The 17,451-nt window shown below is 40.2% G+C and overlaps 1 protein-coding gene across 2 annotated transcripts in view; it reads left to right on the top strand.

Moving 5' to 3' along the window:
• grin2db (glutamate receptor, ionotropic, N-methyl D-aspartate 2D, b) overlaps positions 1–17,451 on the top strand; it is a 257,700-nt gene that overhangs the window by 61,841 nt on the left and 178,408 nt on the right. Inside the window, exon 1 of one of the 2 annotated variants that reach the window (XM_061957580.2) lies at positions 14,988–16,177. The exons of the other annotated variant lie outside the window; for it this stretch is intronic. The gene's annotated coding sequence lies outside the window, so the exon portion shown is untranslated. Of the gene's footprint in view, positions 1–14,987; positions 16,178–17,451 lie in introns of those variants that run through there. 2 annotated transcript variants of the gene reach the window in all.

Genomic DNA, 17,451 nt, shown 5'->3' with positions numbered 1-17,451 from the left:
TTGAGTCCTACGAAGTGTTTATTAGAGATGGGACTTTTTAAACGGCTCTCAGGAGTGAACGGTGAGGACCAATTCCCAGTTGTGAGGTGTTTGTTTGGGAGATTTTTTTTATTTTTTTTATGCACATGCAGACACAGCGTCAGCAATTGCCCACCAGACTGGCGACTGGACTCATAAATGAGTCAAAAAAACCATAGCAGTATTTGGATTATTTTTTTAAATACAAAAATGAAATAATTATTAAATAAATAAAGATATATACATATAATTTTAATCTTTTTTTGGTATTTATTTTATTTTCATTCACTTCTCTGGTAATTTTTGTGTGTTTGTAAAGTAGTTTAAACGTATACAAACACATACAGTTGTGTACTCACATTTTTTAATGAGTACTACATTTGATTTTAGTTGCATTTATAAGTGTAAGTGTCTGTGACAGGGCAGTAAAACGTCTGATCGAACAAAACAGAAGTCATAGTCATGGACCCACTAGCTGCGCAAGCTAGCTCTCCAATCAGCTAAACAGACTCAATGACTAAAGATGGCCGACCCAGAAGAAGCTGCTTGTTGACAAACTGCAGCATCGCAGTGTTTGAGCTGCGATATAATCGAGTGTGCGCGCCGCGATCGATCAAACGTTGGAAATCAGGCAAAACTTGAAGGTCACGCCTGCAGCCCTCGGCCGACTGATGTTTGTTATCCCGTTTGTGTTCCACGTGCGGAGTGGAGGGCAAATGTGAAGATTTGCATGGCAACCAAAGACCGAGGGGAGGCAGGAAGTCGAGTGAAAGAAGGATTGCTTCACGTCGCTCTGTTCGCCAATCCTGCAGCTTGTAGACCAGTATTTACTTCCTTGGTCTGATGTGTCCCAGGAGCATGGGCGGCTTGTTGCATCATCTTACTGCTTCATGACTGTGGTTACAGTCGGGGTGGTTGCTGAGCAAACACAATGTTGTGGCAAAAGTTACCGTGTTTTGAGACTTTGTTTTTGTTTTTGTTGCTATGGTCATTAAACCTGCTGCTTCTTCTTCTTCGTTGGTGGGGGCTATTTCTTCTTAATTGGCGGCTATTTCTTCTTGTTTGGCGGCTATTTCTTCTTGATTTTCAGCTATTTCTTCTTGATTGGCGGCTATCTCTTCTTATATGGTGGCTATTTCCTCTTAATTAGCAGCCATTTCTTCTTTTGCAACTATTTCTTTTTGATTGGCGGCTATTTCTTCTTGATTGGCGGCTATTTATTTTTGATTGGTGGCTATTTCTTCTTAATTGCCGGCTATTTATCTTTGATTGACGGCTATTACTTCTTGATTGGCGGCTATTTCTTCTTGATTGGCGGCTATTTATTTTTGAATGGTGACTATTTATCTTTGATTGGCGGCTATTTCTTCTTGATTGGCAGCTATTTCTTCTTGATTGGCGGCTATTTTTTCTTGTTTTGTGGATATTTCTTCTTGATTGGTGGCTATTTCTTCTTGATTGGCAGCTATTTCTTCAGGATGGCTACTATTTCTTCTTAATTTAACGGCTATTTTTTCTTGTTTTGCGGATATTTCTTCTTGATTGGTGGCTATTTCTTCTTGATTGGCAGCTATTTCTTCAGGATGGCTACTATTTCTTCTTAATTTAACAGCTATTTTTTCTTGTTTTGCGGATATTTCTTCTTTATTGGTGGCTATTTCTTCTTGATTGACAGCTATTTTTCTTGATTGACGGCTATTTCTTTTTTATTGCCGGCTATTTCTTCTTAATTGGCGGCTATTTCTTCTTGATTGCCGGCTATTTCTTCTTGATTGGCGGCTATTTGTTCTTAAATGGCGGCTATTTCTTCTTAATTGGCGGCTATTTCTTCCTAATTGCCGGCTATTTCCTCTTTGTTGACAACAGCTATTTTTTTCTTTGTCGGTGCCGACTATTCCTTCTTCGTCAATGGCAACTATTTATTTCCTAATTGAGGGCTATTTGTTTCTCGTTGGCGATAGCTATTTATTATTCATTGGCGGCAGCTCGTTGTTTCTTTGTTGGTGGCAGCTATTTCTTCTTCGTTGTGTTGACTATTTCTTCTTCGTTTGTGCCAGCTATTTCTTCATTGTTGTGGCAGCTATTTCTTCTTTGTTGGTGGCTATTTTTTCCTTGTTGGTGCCAGCTATTTCTTTTTCACTAAACACTAAATGGTCCCTAGTGTGTGAATGTGAGTGTGAATGTTGTCTGTCTATCTGTGTTGGCCCTGTGATGAGATGGTGACTTGTCCAGGGTGTACCCCGCCTTCCGCCCGATTGTAGCTCAGATAGGCTCCAGCACCCCCTGCGACCCCAAAAGGGACAAGCGGTAGAAAATGGATGGATGGATGGGGGCAGCTATTTCTTCTTCTTTGGCAGCTATTTCCTCTTTGTTAGTGGCAGCTATTTCTTCTTCATTGGTGGCGACTATTTCTTTTTCGTTGGTGGCTATTTTTTCGTCGTTGGTGCTAGCTATTTCTTCTTTGTTGGTGCTCGCTAATTCTTTTTCGTTGGTAGCGGGTATTTTCTTCTCTTTGGCTGCTATTTCTTCTTTGTTGGTGCCAGTTATATCCTTTTTTGTTGGTGCCAGCTATTTCTTTTCAATTGGTGGCTATTTCTTTTTTGTTGGTGGCGGCCATTACTTCTTTGTCGGTGGCTATTTTTTCGTCGTTGATGCAAGCTATTTCCTGCTAATTGGAGGTGGCTGTTTCTTCTTCGTCGGTGGCTATTTCTCCGTTGTTGGTGTTGGCTAATTCTTCATAGGTGGCTATTTTTTTGTCGTTGGTGGCTTCTTCTTGGTGGCGGCTAATTATTCTTTGGCTGTTATTTCTTTCTTTTTTTTTGTACCAGCTTTTTCTGCTATTTCTTCTTGTTGGTGGCTATTTTGTCCTTGTTGGTGCCAGCTATTTCTTATTTGTTGGTAACGGCTATTTTTTCCTTATTGGTGCCGGCTATTTCTTTTTTGTTGATGTCGGCTATTTCTTCTTCGTTGATGGCAGCTCTTTCTTCTTCTCTGGCAGCTGTTTCTTCTTTGTTGGTGACAGCTATTTCTTCTTCATTAGTGACGGCTATTTTTTCCTTGTTGGTGCCAGCTATTTCTTCTTTGTTGGTGTCAGCTATTTTTTCTTCATTGGTGGCAGCTATTTCTTCTTTGTTGGTGTCGGCTATTTCTTCTTCGTTGGTGGCGGCTATTTCTTCTTCTTGGTGGCTATTGCTTTTTCGTTGGTGTTGGCTAATTCTTCATAGGTGGCTATTTTTTTGTCGTTGGTGGCTTCTTCTTTGGTGGCGGCTATTTCTTCTTCTTTGGTGGCGGCTAATTATTCTTTGGCTTTTATTTCTTTTTTTTTTGGTACCAGCTTTTTCTGCTATTTCTTCTTGTTGGTGGCTATTTTGTCCTTGTTGGGGCCAGCTATTTCTTCTTTGTTGGTAACGGCTATTTTTTCCTTATTGGTGCCGGCTATTTCTTTTTTGTTGATGTTGGCTATTTCTTCTTCGTTGATGGCAGCTGTTTCTTCTTCTCTGGCAGCTGTTTCTTCTTTGTTGGTGCCAGCTATTTCTTCTTCGTTGGTGTCGGCTATTTCTTCTTTGTTGGTGATAGCTATTTCTTCTTTGTTGGTGTCAGCTATTTTTTCTTCATTGGTGGCAGCTATTTTTTCTTCGTTGGTGGCGGCTATTTCTTCTTCTTGGTGGCTATTGCTTTTTCGTTGGTGTTGGCTAATTCTTCATAGGTGGCTATTTTTTTGTCGTTGGTGGCTTCTTCTTTGGTGGCGGCTATTTCTTCTTCTTTGGTGGCGGCTAATTATTCTTTGGCTGTTATTTCTTTTTTTTTTGGTACCAGCTTTTTCTGCTATTTCTTCTAGTTGGTGGCTATTTTGTCCTTGTTGGGGCCAGCTATTTCTTCTTTGTTGGTAACGGCTATTTTTTCCTTATTGGTGCCGGCTATTTCTTTTTTGTTGATGTTGGCTATTTCTTCTTCTTTGGTGATGGCAGCTGTTTCTTCTTCTCTGGCAGCTGTTTCTTCTTTGTTGGTGCCAGCTATTTCTTCTTCGTTGGTGTCGGCTATTTCTTCTTTGTTGGTGATAGCTATTTCTTCTTTGTTGGTGTCAGCTATTTTTTCTTCATTGGTAGCAGCTATTTTTTCTTTGTTGGTGGCGGCTATATCTTCTTCGTTGGTGGCGGCTATTTCTTCTTCTTGGTGGCTATTGCTTTTTCGTTGGTGTTGGCTAATTCTTCATAGGTGGCTATTTTTTTGTCGTTGGTGGCTTCTTCTTTGGTGGCGGCTAATTATTCTTTGGCTTTTATTTCTTTTTTTTTTGGTACCAGCTTTTTCTGCTATTTCTTCTTGTTGGTGGCTATTTTGTCCTTGTTGGGGCCAGCTATTTCTTCTTTGTTGGTAACGGCTATTTTTTCCTTATTGGTGCCGGCTATTTCTTTTTTGTTGATGTTGGCTATTTCTTCTTCGTTGATGGCAGCTGTTTCTTCTTCTCTGGCAGCTGTTTCTTCTTTGTTGGTGCCAGCTATTTCTTCTTCGTTGGTGTCGGCTATTTCTTCTTTGTTGGTGATAGCTATTTCTTCTTTGTTGGTGTCGGCTATTTTTTCTTCATTGGTGGCAGCTATTTTTTCTTTGTTGGTGTCGGCTATTTCTTCTTCGTTGGTGGCGGCTATTTCTTCTTCTTGGTGGCTATTGCTTTTTTGTTGGTGTTGGCTAATTCTTCATAGGTGGCTATTTTTTTGTCGTTGGTGGCTTCTTCTTTGGTGGCGGCTATTTCTTCTTCTTTGGTGGCGGCTAATTATTCTTTGGCTGTTATTTCTTTTCTTTTTTTGGTACCAGCTTTTTCTGCTATTTCTTCTTGTTGGTGGCTATTTTGTCCTTGTTGGTGCCAGCTATTTCTTCTTTGTTGGTAACGGCATTTTTTCCTTGTTGGTGCCAGCTATTTCTTCTTTGTTGGTGTCGGCTTTTTCTTCTTTGTTGGTTATAGCTATTTCTACTTTGTTGGTGTCAGCTATTTTTTCTTCATTGGTGGCAGCTATTTTTTCTTTGTTGGTGTCGGCTATTTCTTCTTCGTTGATGGCGGCTATTTGTTCTTCTTGGTGGCTATTACTTCTTCGTTGTTGGTGGCCATTTCCTCTTCATTAGTGACGGCTATTTTTTCCTTGTTGGTGCCAGCTATTTCTTCTTCGTTGGTGTCGGCTTTTTGTCCTTTGTTGGTGATAGCTATTCCTTCTTTGTTGGTGTCAGCTATTTTTTCTTCATTGGTGGCAGCTATGTCTTCTTTGCTGGTGTCGGCTATTTCTTCTTCGTTGGTGGCTGTTTTTTCTTCTTCTTGGTGGCTATTGCTTTTTTGTTGGTGTTGGCCACATCCTCTTCATTAGTGACGATTATTTCTTCTTCGTTGGTGGCAGCTATTTCTTCTTCTTTGGCAGCTATTACTTCTTCGTTGTTGGTGGCCATTTCCTCTTCATTAGTGACGGCTATTTCCTCTCTGTTGGTGTCGGCTATTTCTTCTTTGTTGGCGTCAGCTATTTTTTCTTCATTGGTGGCAGCTATTTCTTCTTTGTTGGTGTCGGCTATTTCTTCTTCTTGGTGGCTATTGCTTTTTCCTTGCTGTTGGCCATTTCCTCTTCATTAGTGACAACTATTTCTTCTTCGTTGGTGGCAGCTATTTCTTCTTTTTTGGCGGCTATTGCTTCTTCGTTGGTGATGGCTACTTCTTCTTCTTCATTAGTGATGGCTATTTCTTCTTCATTGATGGCGGCTATTTCTTCTTGGTTGGAGGCTATTATTATTATTTTGTAGTTGGCCAGGTTTATTTCATCTTCTTTATTTGGCGGCTGTTTCTTCTGACACATGCTGGCTCCTAAGGGGCCACTTCACTTTGTAGTAGCATCCCCGATAGAAAAGTGTGGGTGCGATGGCGGAGGCCTTCCTCCCTCCTGGTAGTCACACTTGCATGGCGGCTGACTGTGGCTCACCTTGGCAGCGTCTCCAGAGAGTGAACTAGCGTGCCAAGCGTAAGACTTAATGGCTCGCAGCTCCCCACAGTCGGAGGATATATCTTCCTCAAATGAAACCACCGACCATATTTTCTTCCAGGCCTTACAGACTACTAAAAAAGAAAACATACAACACCTGCCTGTCTTTCCTCGCTCTCCTCCTTCATTATCACATTCTTCCTTTCCTCCGCACACCTCATGTATCTTCTTCTCTGCACACCCAGGCAACGTTCGCACATGCGCTATTGCCGTGCATCTTAACCATAGGGCCACCTTTAGGGCTACTCCTAAATATGTGGGCCGTGCTCAGCTGTAATACACTTTTATACCACTTGTGGCAGTAATGACAAATTCAAACAATCAGTAGTCTGGAGCTTAAATCACAGAGACGTTTCTGTAGCGCAAGAAATATGACTAAAGTGGTGGAGCTGTTTTTTCCTTCTGCATTTGAATTTCTTTGACAGTTTAATTAAGAAACGTATTCATTATTATTTCGTTAATATTTTACCACAATATAATATACCTTTTGTAAATTTTTTAGCACAATATAATTGTATTTATTTTTTCTCAGTTATCTTCAGTGTTGGGACTAACGCGTTACAAAGTAACGCGTTACTGTAACGCCGTTAGATTCGGCGGTAACTAGTAATCTAACGCGTTATTTTTTTATATTCAGTAATTCAGTTACCGTTACTACATGATGCGTTACTGCGTTATTTTACGTTACTTTTTTTGTAGTATAAAGTGTGTTTTATCGGAGGGCTGCTGTGTCATCGTTCTGATTCTTCTTGTGTCACAAGCCGGAGAAGAGAGAGAGACACGCGCTCTGTGTGTGAGTGTGAGTGTGAGTGTGAGTGTGTGGAGGGAGGAGAGGGGGGGGGGGGCGTGTCTGATCATGGCAGAGCCAGAAGTCGAGTTTGCTAACATGGAGATATTTTCACTACTTTTCTTTTGTCGAGCACAAAGAAAATAACAATTTAGTTAAATGTAAATTGTGCTTTGGATCAAAGATCCCATCTACTGCCCAAAACAGCAATTCAAATCTGCTGAAACAAGCTACATAGCAACATGCTTCGACGAAGCTAGTAAAGAGAGACAGAGACTCCAATGACACTTCACCACGTAAGGATTAACTCTGCCTCTGCTCATCTTTCAGAACTGAAGGTACACACACTCTGTCAATCATAAAGAGGGATGCTAGTGGGCCAGGCCAATCTTTCCTTATCTCTAAACTAAAACTGGGGAAATGTGTAGAGTGTTCTGGGCTTCAGACATGATTTTGTGTCAGAATTTCTTGAGGAAAAAATGCCTGGTTAGGCTTTGTGTATGTAGTGTGTGCCTTTCTTGCTTTACAGCTATGCTGTTATTATGCTGTTTGTTACTTATGTATGTTATGTTGCAGCTATTTAAAATAGTTTTGTCAATTTGTTCTGGCCAGAAACAAATTGGCCTTTGTAACATATCTTTGTCTTTGTGTGTTGTATGTTGACCACATTGCTTAGCAGAGTTCAGTGATACAAATGTATGTCAAGATGATCAACAGATTGTATTATTCTCCAGTGCAATAACAGTACTGAAATAAAGGCTAAAAGGGCATTAATTGGAGCTTTAAAAAAAAAGAAGAAAAAAAGAAGTAACTAAATAGTTACTTTTCACAGTAACGCATTACTTTTTGGTGTAAGTAACTGAGTTAGTAACTGAGTTACTTTTGAAATGAAGTAACTAGTAACTATAACTAGTTACTGTTTTTCAGTAACTAACCCAACACTGGTTATCTTTGAGTCGTTTCTTATATATACATATATACACACATATATATACACACATATATATGTATATGTATATATATCAGAATCAGAATCAGAATCAGAATCAGCTTTATTGTCATTACGCAAGGTAACGAGATTGAGGCCATTCCATACAGTGCGATGTGTGCATGCTAGAAAAACAATGTGCAAATATGTAAAAATATAAAAAATGTAGAAGTGCAATGAATATGGTGTGAAATGAATATATACATGAAAAAAACCCAAAAAAAACTAAACAAAAACAGGGTGGTTGGTGGAATGGGTTATTGCACCGAAGAGAAGGCAGTTATGAGGGACAATGGGGCAGTCCGTTCAGGATGGTTATGGCCCTGGGGAAGAAGCTGTTCTTTAGCCTGTTTGTTTTGGTTTTAATGCACCTGTAGCGCTTCCCAGAGGGCAGCAGGTGGAACAGGTCAGAGCCAGGGTGGGTGCTGTCCTTGATGATGGCACTGGCTCTGTTGAGGCAGCGGGAGGTGTAGATGTCCGTCAGAGAGGGGAGAGGGCGGCCGATGATCTTCTGAGCCGTCTTGACCACTCTTTGCAGCCTCTGCCTGTCTGCTGCAGTGCAGCTGCCGTACCATACCGTAATACAGTAGGTCAGCAGGCTCTCGATGGACGAGCGGTAGAAGGTCAGCAGCAGGTCAGGCTTCAGGTTGTACTTCCCGAGGACTCTAAGGAAGTTTAGCCGCTGCTGAGCCTTCTTGATGATTGATGTGGTGTTGACTGTCCAGGAGAAGTCATTAGAGATGTGGACTCCAAGGTACCTGAAGGTGTGGACCCTCTCTACACGCTCGCCGTTGATGTAGAGGGGGGAAGGGTTGGTGCTGCTCCTCCTGAAGTCGACGATGATCTCTCTGGTCTTGCTGGTGTTGAGAGCGAGGTTGTTCTCCGAAGACCAGGCCGTCAGCTTCAGGACCTCCTCTCTGTAGGCAGCCTCGTCACCCCTGGAGATGAGCCCGACCACTGTGGTATCGTCGGCGAACTTGACGGTAAGGTTGTCACTGTGGGCCGGACTGCAGTCATGGGTGTAAAGGCAGTAGAGGAGGGGGCTCAGCACACAGCCCTGTGGGGAGCCGATGCTCAGCGTGCGGGAGGATGAGAGGTGCGGGCCAAGTCTCACATTCTGGGGTCGGTCCGTTAGGAAGTCCCTTATCCAGGCGTTTGTGAGAGGGGGGAGGCCAAGAGTGTCCAGTTTATTGCAGAGTCTGTCAGGGATTATTGTATTGAAGGCAGAGCTATAGTCCACAGAGAGCATCCGGACGTAGCTCTGCTGCTGCTCCAGGTGGTTCAGAGCAGAGTGGAGAGCAACAGCGATGGCGTCCTCTGTGGACCTGTTCGCCCGGTATGCGAACTGGTGGGGGTCGAAGTCTGGAGGGATATGGTCCTTGATGTGCTGGAGAACAAGTCGCTCGAAGCACTTCATGATTACCGGAGTGAGGGCCACTGGTCGGTAATCATTCAGGCTGGTGATGGGAGACTTCTTCGGCACCGGGATTATTGTAGATGACTTCAGGCAGGATGGGATGACTGCCTGAGCCAGGGAGAGGTTGAAGATCCTGGTGAGGGGGGGAGCGAGCTGGTGGGCGCACGTCCTGAGCACCTTTCCAGGTACTCCGTCTGGTCCGGTAGCCTTCCTGGGGTTCACAGCCAGGAGCACTCGTCTGACACTGTGCTCCTGTACAGTGAGTGGAGTGGCGCCGGAGACCGGTGGGGGCGGGGGCAGGGCTGGAGCAGATGAGTGTCGCTGGGGGGTTTCGAAACGGGCAAAGAAACAGTTAAGCTCCTCTGCCAGTGTCGCACTCTGATCCGCAGTTGTCATATTGCAGCCTCTGAAGTTCGTGATGTCATGAATGCCCCGCCACACCTCCCGTGAGTTTTTGCTGGACAGATGGGACTCTATGCACCTCCTGTGGTCCGCCTTTGCTTTTTTAATCCCTCTCTTCAGGTCGGCTCTAGCAACACTGTACAGTGCCCTGTCCCCTGACCTGAAGGCTGCGTCGCGGGCCCTGAGGAGTGTGCGGACCTGGCTGGTCATCCAGGGTTTCTTGTTGGGGTAAACCCGGATGGTTTTTTCCACAGTCACATTCCCGATGCAGAACTTTATGTAGTCCAGCACCGTTCCTGTGGCTGTCTCCAGCTCCTGTTGTTGGAAGAGGTCCCAGTCTGTGTGTTGGAAGCAGTCCTGAAGTTTGGGGAGTGCATCGTCAGGCCAGGTAATAACAGTCTTTGTGATAGGCCTGGCCTGGCGTCTGATAGGTGTGTAGGTAGGAGAGAGCAGGAGGGAAAGATGGTCTGACTGTCCAAGCTGGGGGAGGGGTGTAGCTCTGTACGCGTGCTTTATGTTGATATACACGTGGTCCAGGGTGTTCTTGCCCCTTGTAGAACACTTCACGTGCTGGTAGAACTTAGGGAGTACAGTCTTCAGATTGGCCTTATTAAAATCCCCTGCTATGATATGAACACCGTCGGGGTGGGCCCGCTGCTGTTCGTTGACGGTGTTCAGCAGAAGAGAGAGCGCTGTGTTTACTTTGGCGTCCGGTGGAATATACACAGCCGTGATGATAACAACAGACAGCTCTCTCGGGAGAAAAAAAGGCCGACATCTAACAGACATGTACTCCACGTCCGGGCAACAGTGCTGTTCAGTGATTGTCCCATTGTTGCACCAGTTCTCATGCACGTAGATACAGAGCCCCCCTCCTCTGCTCTTACCGGAGTCCTTAGTTCTGTCCCGGCGGAGCAGAGTGCGTCCGGCTAGCTGCATGCTAGCATCGGGTATTTCCGGGTGAAGCCAGGTTTCGGTGATAATCATAGCACAACAGTCCCGAACATAGCGGTTTCCAGCAAGTTGTAACTCCAGGTCGTCCATCTTTTGTACAAGGGATCTGGCATTAGAGAGGAACAGGCTCGGTAGAGGTGGCTTGTGGGGTTGTTTCCTAAGTCTGAGCAAGACGCCGGACCTGCGGCCACGCATATATATATATATATATATATATATATATATACATATATATATATATATATATATATATATATATATATATATATATATATATATATATATATACACATATATATATATATATATATATATATATATATATATATATATATATATATATATATATATATATATATATACCCCCAAAAAAGGGACAAGCGGTAGAAAATGGATGGATGGATGTATACACAATATATGTATATATATATATATACATATATATATATATATATATATATATATATATATATATATATATATACACGTACATATATATGCATGTATATATATATATATATATATAGCATATATACAGTGTATATATGCATGTATGTATAGCATACATATATATGTATAGCATACATATATATATATATATATGTATGTATATGTGTATATTATACACATATACATATATATATATATATATATATATATATATATATATATATATATATATATATGTGCTATACATACATGCATATATACACATATACATTTATATATATATATATATATATATATATTATACACATATACATATATATATATATATATATGTGCTATACATACATGCATATATACACATATACATTTATATATATATATATATATATGTGTGTGTGTGTGTATATATACATACATGCATACATTGCTACTTGACCCATCCTTAAGAATGGGTACCGTTCACATTTGAACCGATAGGGTACCAGTTCACGGTACCTGGGAAGCGATACTGGTGCTCAATGATTGGTACATTTATGTGTGTTAATAAAAATGATTGATTTTGATGAAAAAATCTAATTTATTTGATTATATTAAAAATTAGCTGATAATGATAACTTCTTTGCAGTGGTTTTGTCTTGTTTTATCATGACATGGCTGAGTCTCAGTTACAGTTGCAAGGTGAAGACAGGCAGTAATGTACAGCTTATGGTCTATAGTCTTTTGTTACGCCCTAAAAAGTGTCAATACTATAAGTATTGAACTTATTACACACCAGCTGTCTAATTGTAACGTGCATCTTAACTGTGGTTTTCATTAACAAATTTGGAGGTGTTGAAATTGCCATGTAAAAATGCTAATGCTAATTAAAACAGTGGAGCCAATGCATATTAGCAACAAGCTAGCAAATTTTCGGAACAGTGGAGCCTTGCTTAACTTACGTTGGAGCGTTTGATGCTACCTGGCTTGCCTGCTAAAGATTAGCTTTTCAGTTTGACTTCACCTTTTCAGTATTTTTTTCCGAGTATTTTGGTATTTTTACTCTCCTCTCGACCTCCTGCTTTTCACACAGTCCATCCTGGCTGAGATTTGAGCTACAGTAAGTGTCCTCTATCACTGGCCCTCTTGAAAGAGCGAGCCGGGTCAAAGAGTCGCGGCGCTGCGGTGGCACGAGATGATGATGGAGCGCAAAAGCAGAGAGAGTAGGTAATGTAGTCACGGCGAGAGAGACGCCAACTTGAACGGAAAAAAAAGAAATGTTTGTCCCAGCCTTTGTTCATCTGTACAATTATGTGTGTTTGGACAAAAAATACAATACAAAAATCAATCAAATACATATATTTAAATACAAATATAATACAAACTACATAAAATAAAAAAAATACCAATTGAAAAAAGATGACTGTCTGAATTAAAAGATTACTGACGAAATGAATTAAAAGTTCATATTACAAAAAACAAAGATATTTAAATAAAAAAAATAAAAAAAATAAAATAAAAAATGAATACATTCATTAAAAAAGATTAATTTAAAAATTATAATAATAAAAAACAAAGAAAAATAATAAAAAAAAAAAATAAAAGAAAAAAAATTGAAAAAATATATAAAATAAATCAATATCAATGATCATTAAAAATATTAATTTAAAAATGATAATAATAAAAAACAAAGAAAACAAAAACAATATATATAAAAAAATTGAAATAAAAAAAAATAATGAACAAAAAAACTGATACAAATTGAAAAAATAAAAATAAAAATAAATACAACAATTATAAAAAACGAATAAATGAAAAAAAATGATGCATTTCGTTTGTGCGTGACGTACAGGTTAGTGTGTCTGCCCTGAGATGGGTAGGCCGTGAGTTCAATCCCCGGCCGAGTCATACCAAAGACTATAAAAATGGGAGCCATTACCTCCCTGCTCGACACTCAGCATCAAGGGTTGGAATTGGGGGTTAAATCACCAAAATGATGGGTGGAACAAGGGAATGGGGTCAAATGCAGGGAATAATTTCACCCCACCTAGTGCGTGTGTGACTATCAGTGGTACTTTAACTTTTTAATATATTAACTATCTCTATTTGCATATTGCTGTTATTGCTGTAATGTACTGTATTTATTCTCATTATCATTATGCAGCTCAGGCATCTCGTGTGTGTGTGTGTGTGTGTGTGTGTGGGGGGGATTGCAGCTGTGATCGTGTTTACTGTAATCTTAATTGTTATTATTCATGCAGGACATGAATAGTAACAGGACATGGCTGCTATTACTGGCCCTCCCTCCAAACACACGTGTCATGTTCCGTCCCAGGATGCAGCGCAGATAGCAGCAAACTCATCTCTCTTCCATGCCTGTGCTCCGGTGTCACCCGTCTTCCCCCGGTGCGACTCGCAATGACACACCCTCCCCGTCTGAAGCGATACGGTACCGATTCCTGCTTCCTGGGAAACAACCTTACCCATTTTAATGACAATGGAAATGGGTACGAGCGCCACCATGATGACCACCGTTGACATACAGTGTCAATCAATTCCTTTATTGTCATTGTCATAATAACACTTAAGTCATACATGAACAACGAGATTTTGTTTGAGCTTTGTCCATAGAAACTGCATTGATGTGCAGGTTGACAATAGTTTACATTTTAGCATTTTAGCATTGTCAGGAAGATGGCGATAAGAGGGACGTGGGGGTGGGAACAGTCAGATGTCTGATGGGTGTTACGTTGACGTTGCAGCAATGCAATGTCCACAGCACAATTATTGAGGTGGTGAAGAGTGAGGTAATAAGATGGTCCGGGGCAGCAAAGGGGCAGGCTGTTCATTTAGCAGTCTCACAGCCTGGGGATACAGACTGTGAGACATTCTGGTGGTCCTGGCGCGAATCCATCTATACCTCCTTCCAGAGGGTAGCAGGTTGAAGAGGCCATGTGCTGGGTGGTATCTGTCCTTCAGGATGTTGTGTACTCGCTTTAGGCAGGGAGTTGTGTACATGGCACTCGTCTCTGGGAGTATTGGCGTAGTAGGCCTAAGTCACAAGTGTCAAACTCAAGGCCGCGAGGGCCACTTCATTTTATGTGAAAGCCTCCAAATAATATGTGTCAATTAAGCAATATATTGTCTTACTAAACATAGTCCTTATTTCTGTACTGAAAGGAACATAAATACATGCAATGCATGCAATTTAATACATTTTAAACTTTAATGTTACACAAGAAGATGATAAATACATTTGATTAAGTAGTTTCACTAATTGTGTATGAATTTAGGTTGTAAAATACATATGTAATAATAATGTTTTTAATGTTAATGCTAGCTTAATTTGTATAAATTTAGGTTGAAAAGTAGCTATAATCTGTAATAATATTAAGGTTTTGTGTTTCCTGATAATGCAACAAATATTATATTATCATATATTAAAATTAAAAAAAAAAAAAGAAAAAAAGAAAAAAAGAATAAATAAATAAATAAATATATATATATATATATATATATATATATATATATATATATATATATATATATATATATATATATATATATATATATATATATATATGTATGTATATATATATATATATATATATATATATATATATATATATATATATATATATATATATATATATATATATATATATATATATATATATATAATTTGTTTGTTTGTTTTTGTTGGTTTTTTTACATTTTATTTTATTTATTTAAAAAAAAAATCAACTAACATAAATGTATTATTATTTATTTTAGTTGATTTAGCTACTTCTAAATCACAAATTCTGTCCTCCAGAAAATGTTTATATTTTAAATTAAGATTTTTAATTTTATTTATTTTTTTACTTTCGGGCAAATTGATCAATTTTTAAATATTTTATGTTCCACACTAACAACAATGTGAATAATGTTACTATTTTGTGTAACTTGTCTTTAATATCCATCAGTATACAAGGTTATGCAGAGGTGTCCTTACAACAATTTTGTAGACATATGATGTTTACAAATTTTTGTTGTTAAAATATAAAAAAAAACCACATACCAATAAAAATTCCAAACATTTTAAGAAAAACAAACAAACCAAAAAAATATATATATTTGATACTTTACATTAGTTTTGGATGATACCACACATTTAGGTATGGATTCGATACCAAGTAGTTACAGGATCATACATTGGATCATACATATAAACATAATATACATTTTAAAAAAACGAAAGATTTTGTGATGCCAAAAAATCTGGACGTAATCAAAGTAGGACTGGATACGTGCCTGTACTTGATATCATTACAGTGGATGTCGGGTATTGATCCACCAATGGCGTTTGTTTACATTGTGACGCTGGTGAGCTATTGTATCCTCCTACGGTGTGTAGTGAAGCATGTTTAGCTATTCCTCATCCTGCAGTGATAATGCTACTTGTAGGAAACTTACTTTATTTATATATGGGGCAGCACGGTAGAATAGGGGTTAGTGCATCTGCCTCACAATACGAAAGTCCTGAGTAGTCCTGAGTTCAATCCCGGGCTCGGGATCTTTCTGTGTGGAGTTAGCATGTTCTCCCCGTGACTGCGTGGGTAGTGACTTGTCCAGAGTGTACACTGCCTTCCGCCCGAATGCAGCTGAGATAGGCTCCAGCGACCCCCCGCGACCCCAAAAGGGACAAGCGGTAGAAAATGGATGGATGGGTGGATATTTTATATGTATCTGAGATAGGCTCCAGCACCCCCTGCGACCCCGAAAGGGACAAGCGCTAGAAAATGGATGGATATATAAACATATATATTGTATATATAATTATATCGTCAAAATCGCGATTCAGTCAGAAATCAATTTTATTTTACATCATTTCTTTGATCAGTGTGATATCAGCAAAAAAAAACGTGTCGTTTTTTTCCCCGGTCTTCCTCTGATTGTGGCTCCCACACCTGTCACTGGTTGGCGACCTGGACACACCTGTCACTGATTGGCCACCTGGACACACCTGTCACTGGTTGCCAATCAGGCTCCAATGCAAGCCAGCCCTGCAGTTGTACATGTCTGGATCATTTAATCCTGGTGCCTGTTCCTAGTCAGTGTTGATCTTCTGTGTTTATGTGCTGAGGAGTTCTGTGTCTTGTGCACTCCTTGGCTGCACTTGCCTTCTTCTGTTTGTAAGTACTTTGTTTTACCTACGTTCAACCTGCTGTGCTCTTTGTCCTTGACTTTCACTTTGCCCTTTTCCTGACACCTGCAGCGTGTTTACTTGTGTGTGATATCATGTGCGATACAAGCTGTCCTGCAGTGTGTACTTGTGTGTGATATCATGTGCGATACAAGCAGTCCTGTAGCGTGTTTACTTGTGTGTGATATCATGTGCGATACAAGCAGTCCTGCAGAGTGTTTACTTGTGTGTGATATCATGTGCGATACAAGCAGTCCTGTAGCGTGTTTACTTGTGTGTGATATCATGTGCGATACAAGCAGTCCTGCAGAGTGTTACTTGTGTGTGATATCATGTGCGATACAAGCAGTCCTGTAGCGTGTTTACTTGTGTGTGTGATATCATGTGCGATACAAGCAGTCCTGTAGCGTGTTTACTTGTGTGTGATATCATGTGCAATACAAGCAGTCCTGTAGCGGGTTTACTTGTGTGATATCATGTGCGATACAAGCAGTCCTGCAGAGTGTTACTTGTGTGTGTGATATCATGTGCGATACAAGCAGTCCTGTAGCATGTTTACTTGTATGTGATATCATGTGCGATACAAACAGTCATGCAGCGTGTTTACTTGTGTGTGTGATATCATGTGCGATACAAGCAGTCCTGTAGCGTGTTTACTTGTGTGATATCATATGCGATACAAGCAGTCCTGTAGCGTGTTTACTTGTGTGTGATATCATGTGCGATACAAGCAGTCCTGCAGAGTGTTTACTTGTGTGTGATATTATGTGTGATACAAGCAGTCCTGTAGCATGTTTACTTGTGTGTGACATCATGTGCGATACAAGCAGTCCTGTAGCATGTTTACTTGTGTGACATCATGTGCGATACAAGCAGTCCTGTAGCGTGTTTACTTGTGTGTGATATCATGTGCGATACAAGCAGTCCTGTAGCGTGTTTACTTGTGTGTGATATCATGTGCGATACAAGCAGTCATGCAGCGTGTTTACTTGTGTGTGTGATATCATGTGCGATACAAGCAGTCCTGTAGCGTGTTTACTTGTGTGATATCATATGCGATACAAGCAGTCCTGTAGCGTGTTTACTTGTGTGTGATATCATGTGCGATACAAGCAGTCCTGAAGCGTGTTTACAGTGTGTGATATCATGTGCGATACAAGCAGTCCTGTAGCGTGTTTACTTGTGTGTGATATCATGTGCGATACAAGCAGTCCTGTAGCGTGTTTACTTGTGTGTGATATCATGTGCTATACAAGCAGTCAT

This window comes from Nerophis lumbriciformis, linkage group LG04 (assembly GCF_033978685.3).
Source record: "Nerophis lumbriciformis linkage group LG04, RoL_Nlum_v2.1, whole genome shotgun sequence".
Taxonomy (NCBI): domain Eukaryota; kingdom Metazoa; phylum Chordata; class Actinopteri; order Syngnathiformes; family Syngnathidae; genus Nerophis; species Nerophis lumbriciformis.
The sequence above is the reverse complement of the archived record's forward strand: the minus strand, read 5'-3'. Positions and strand labels throughout refer to the sequence as shown.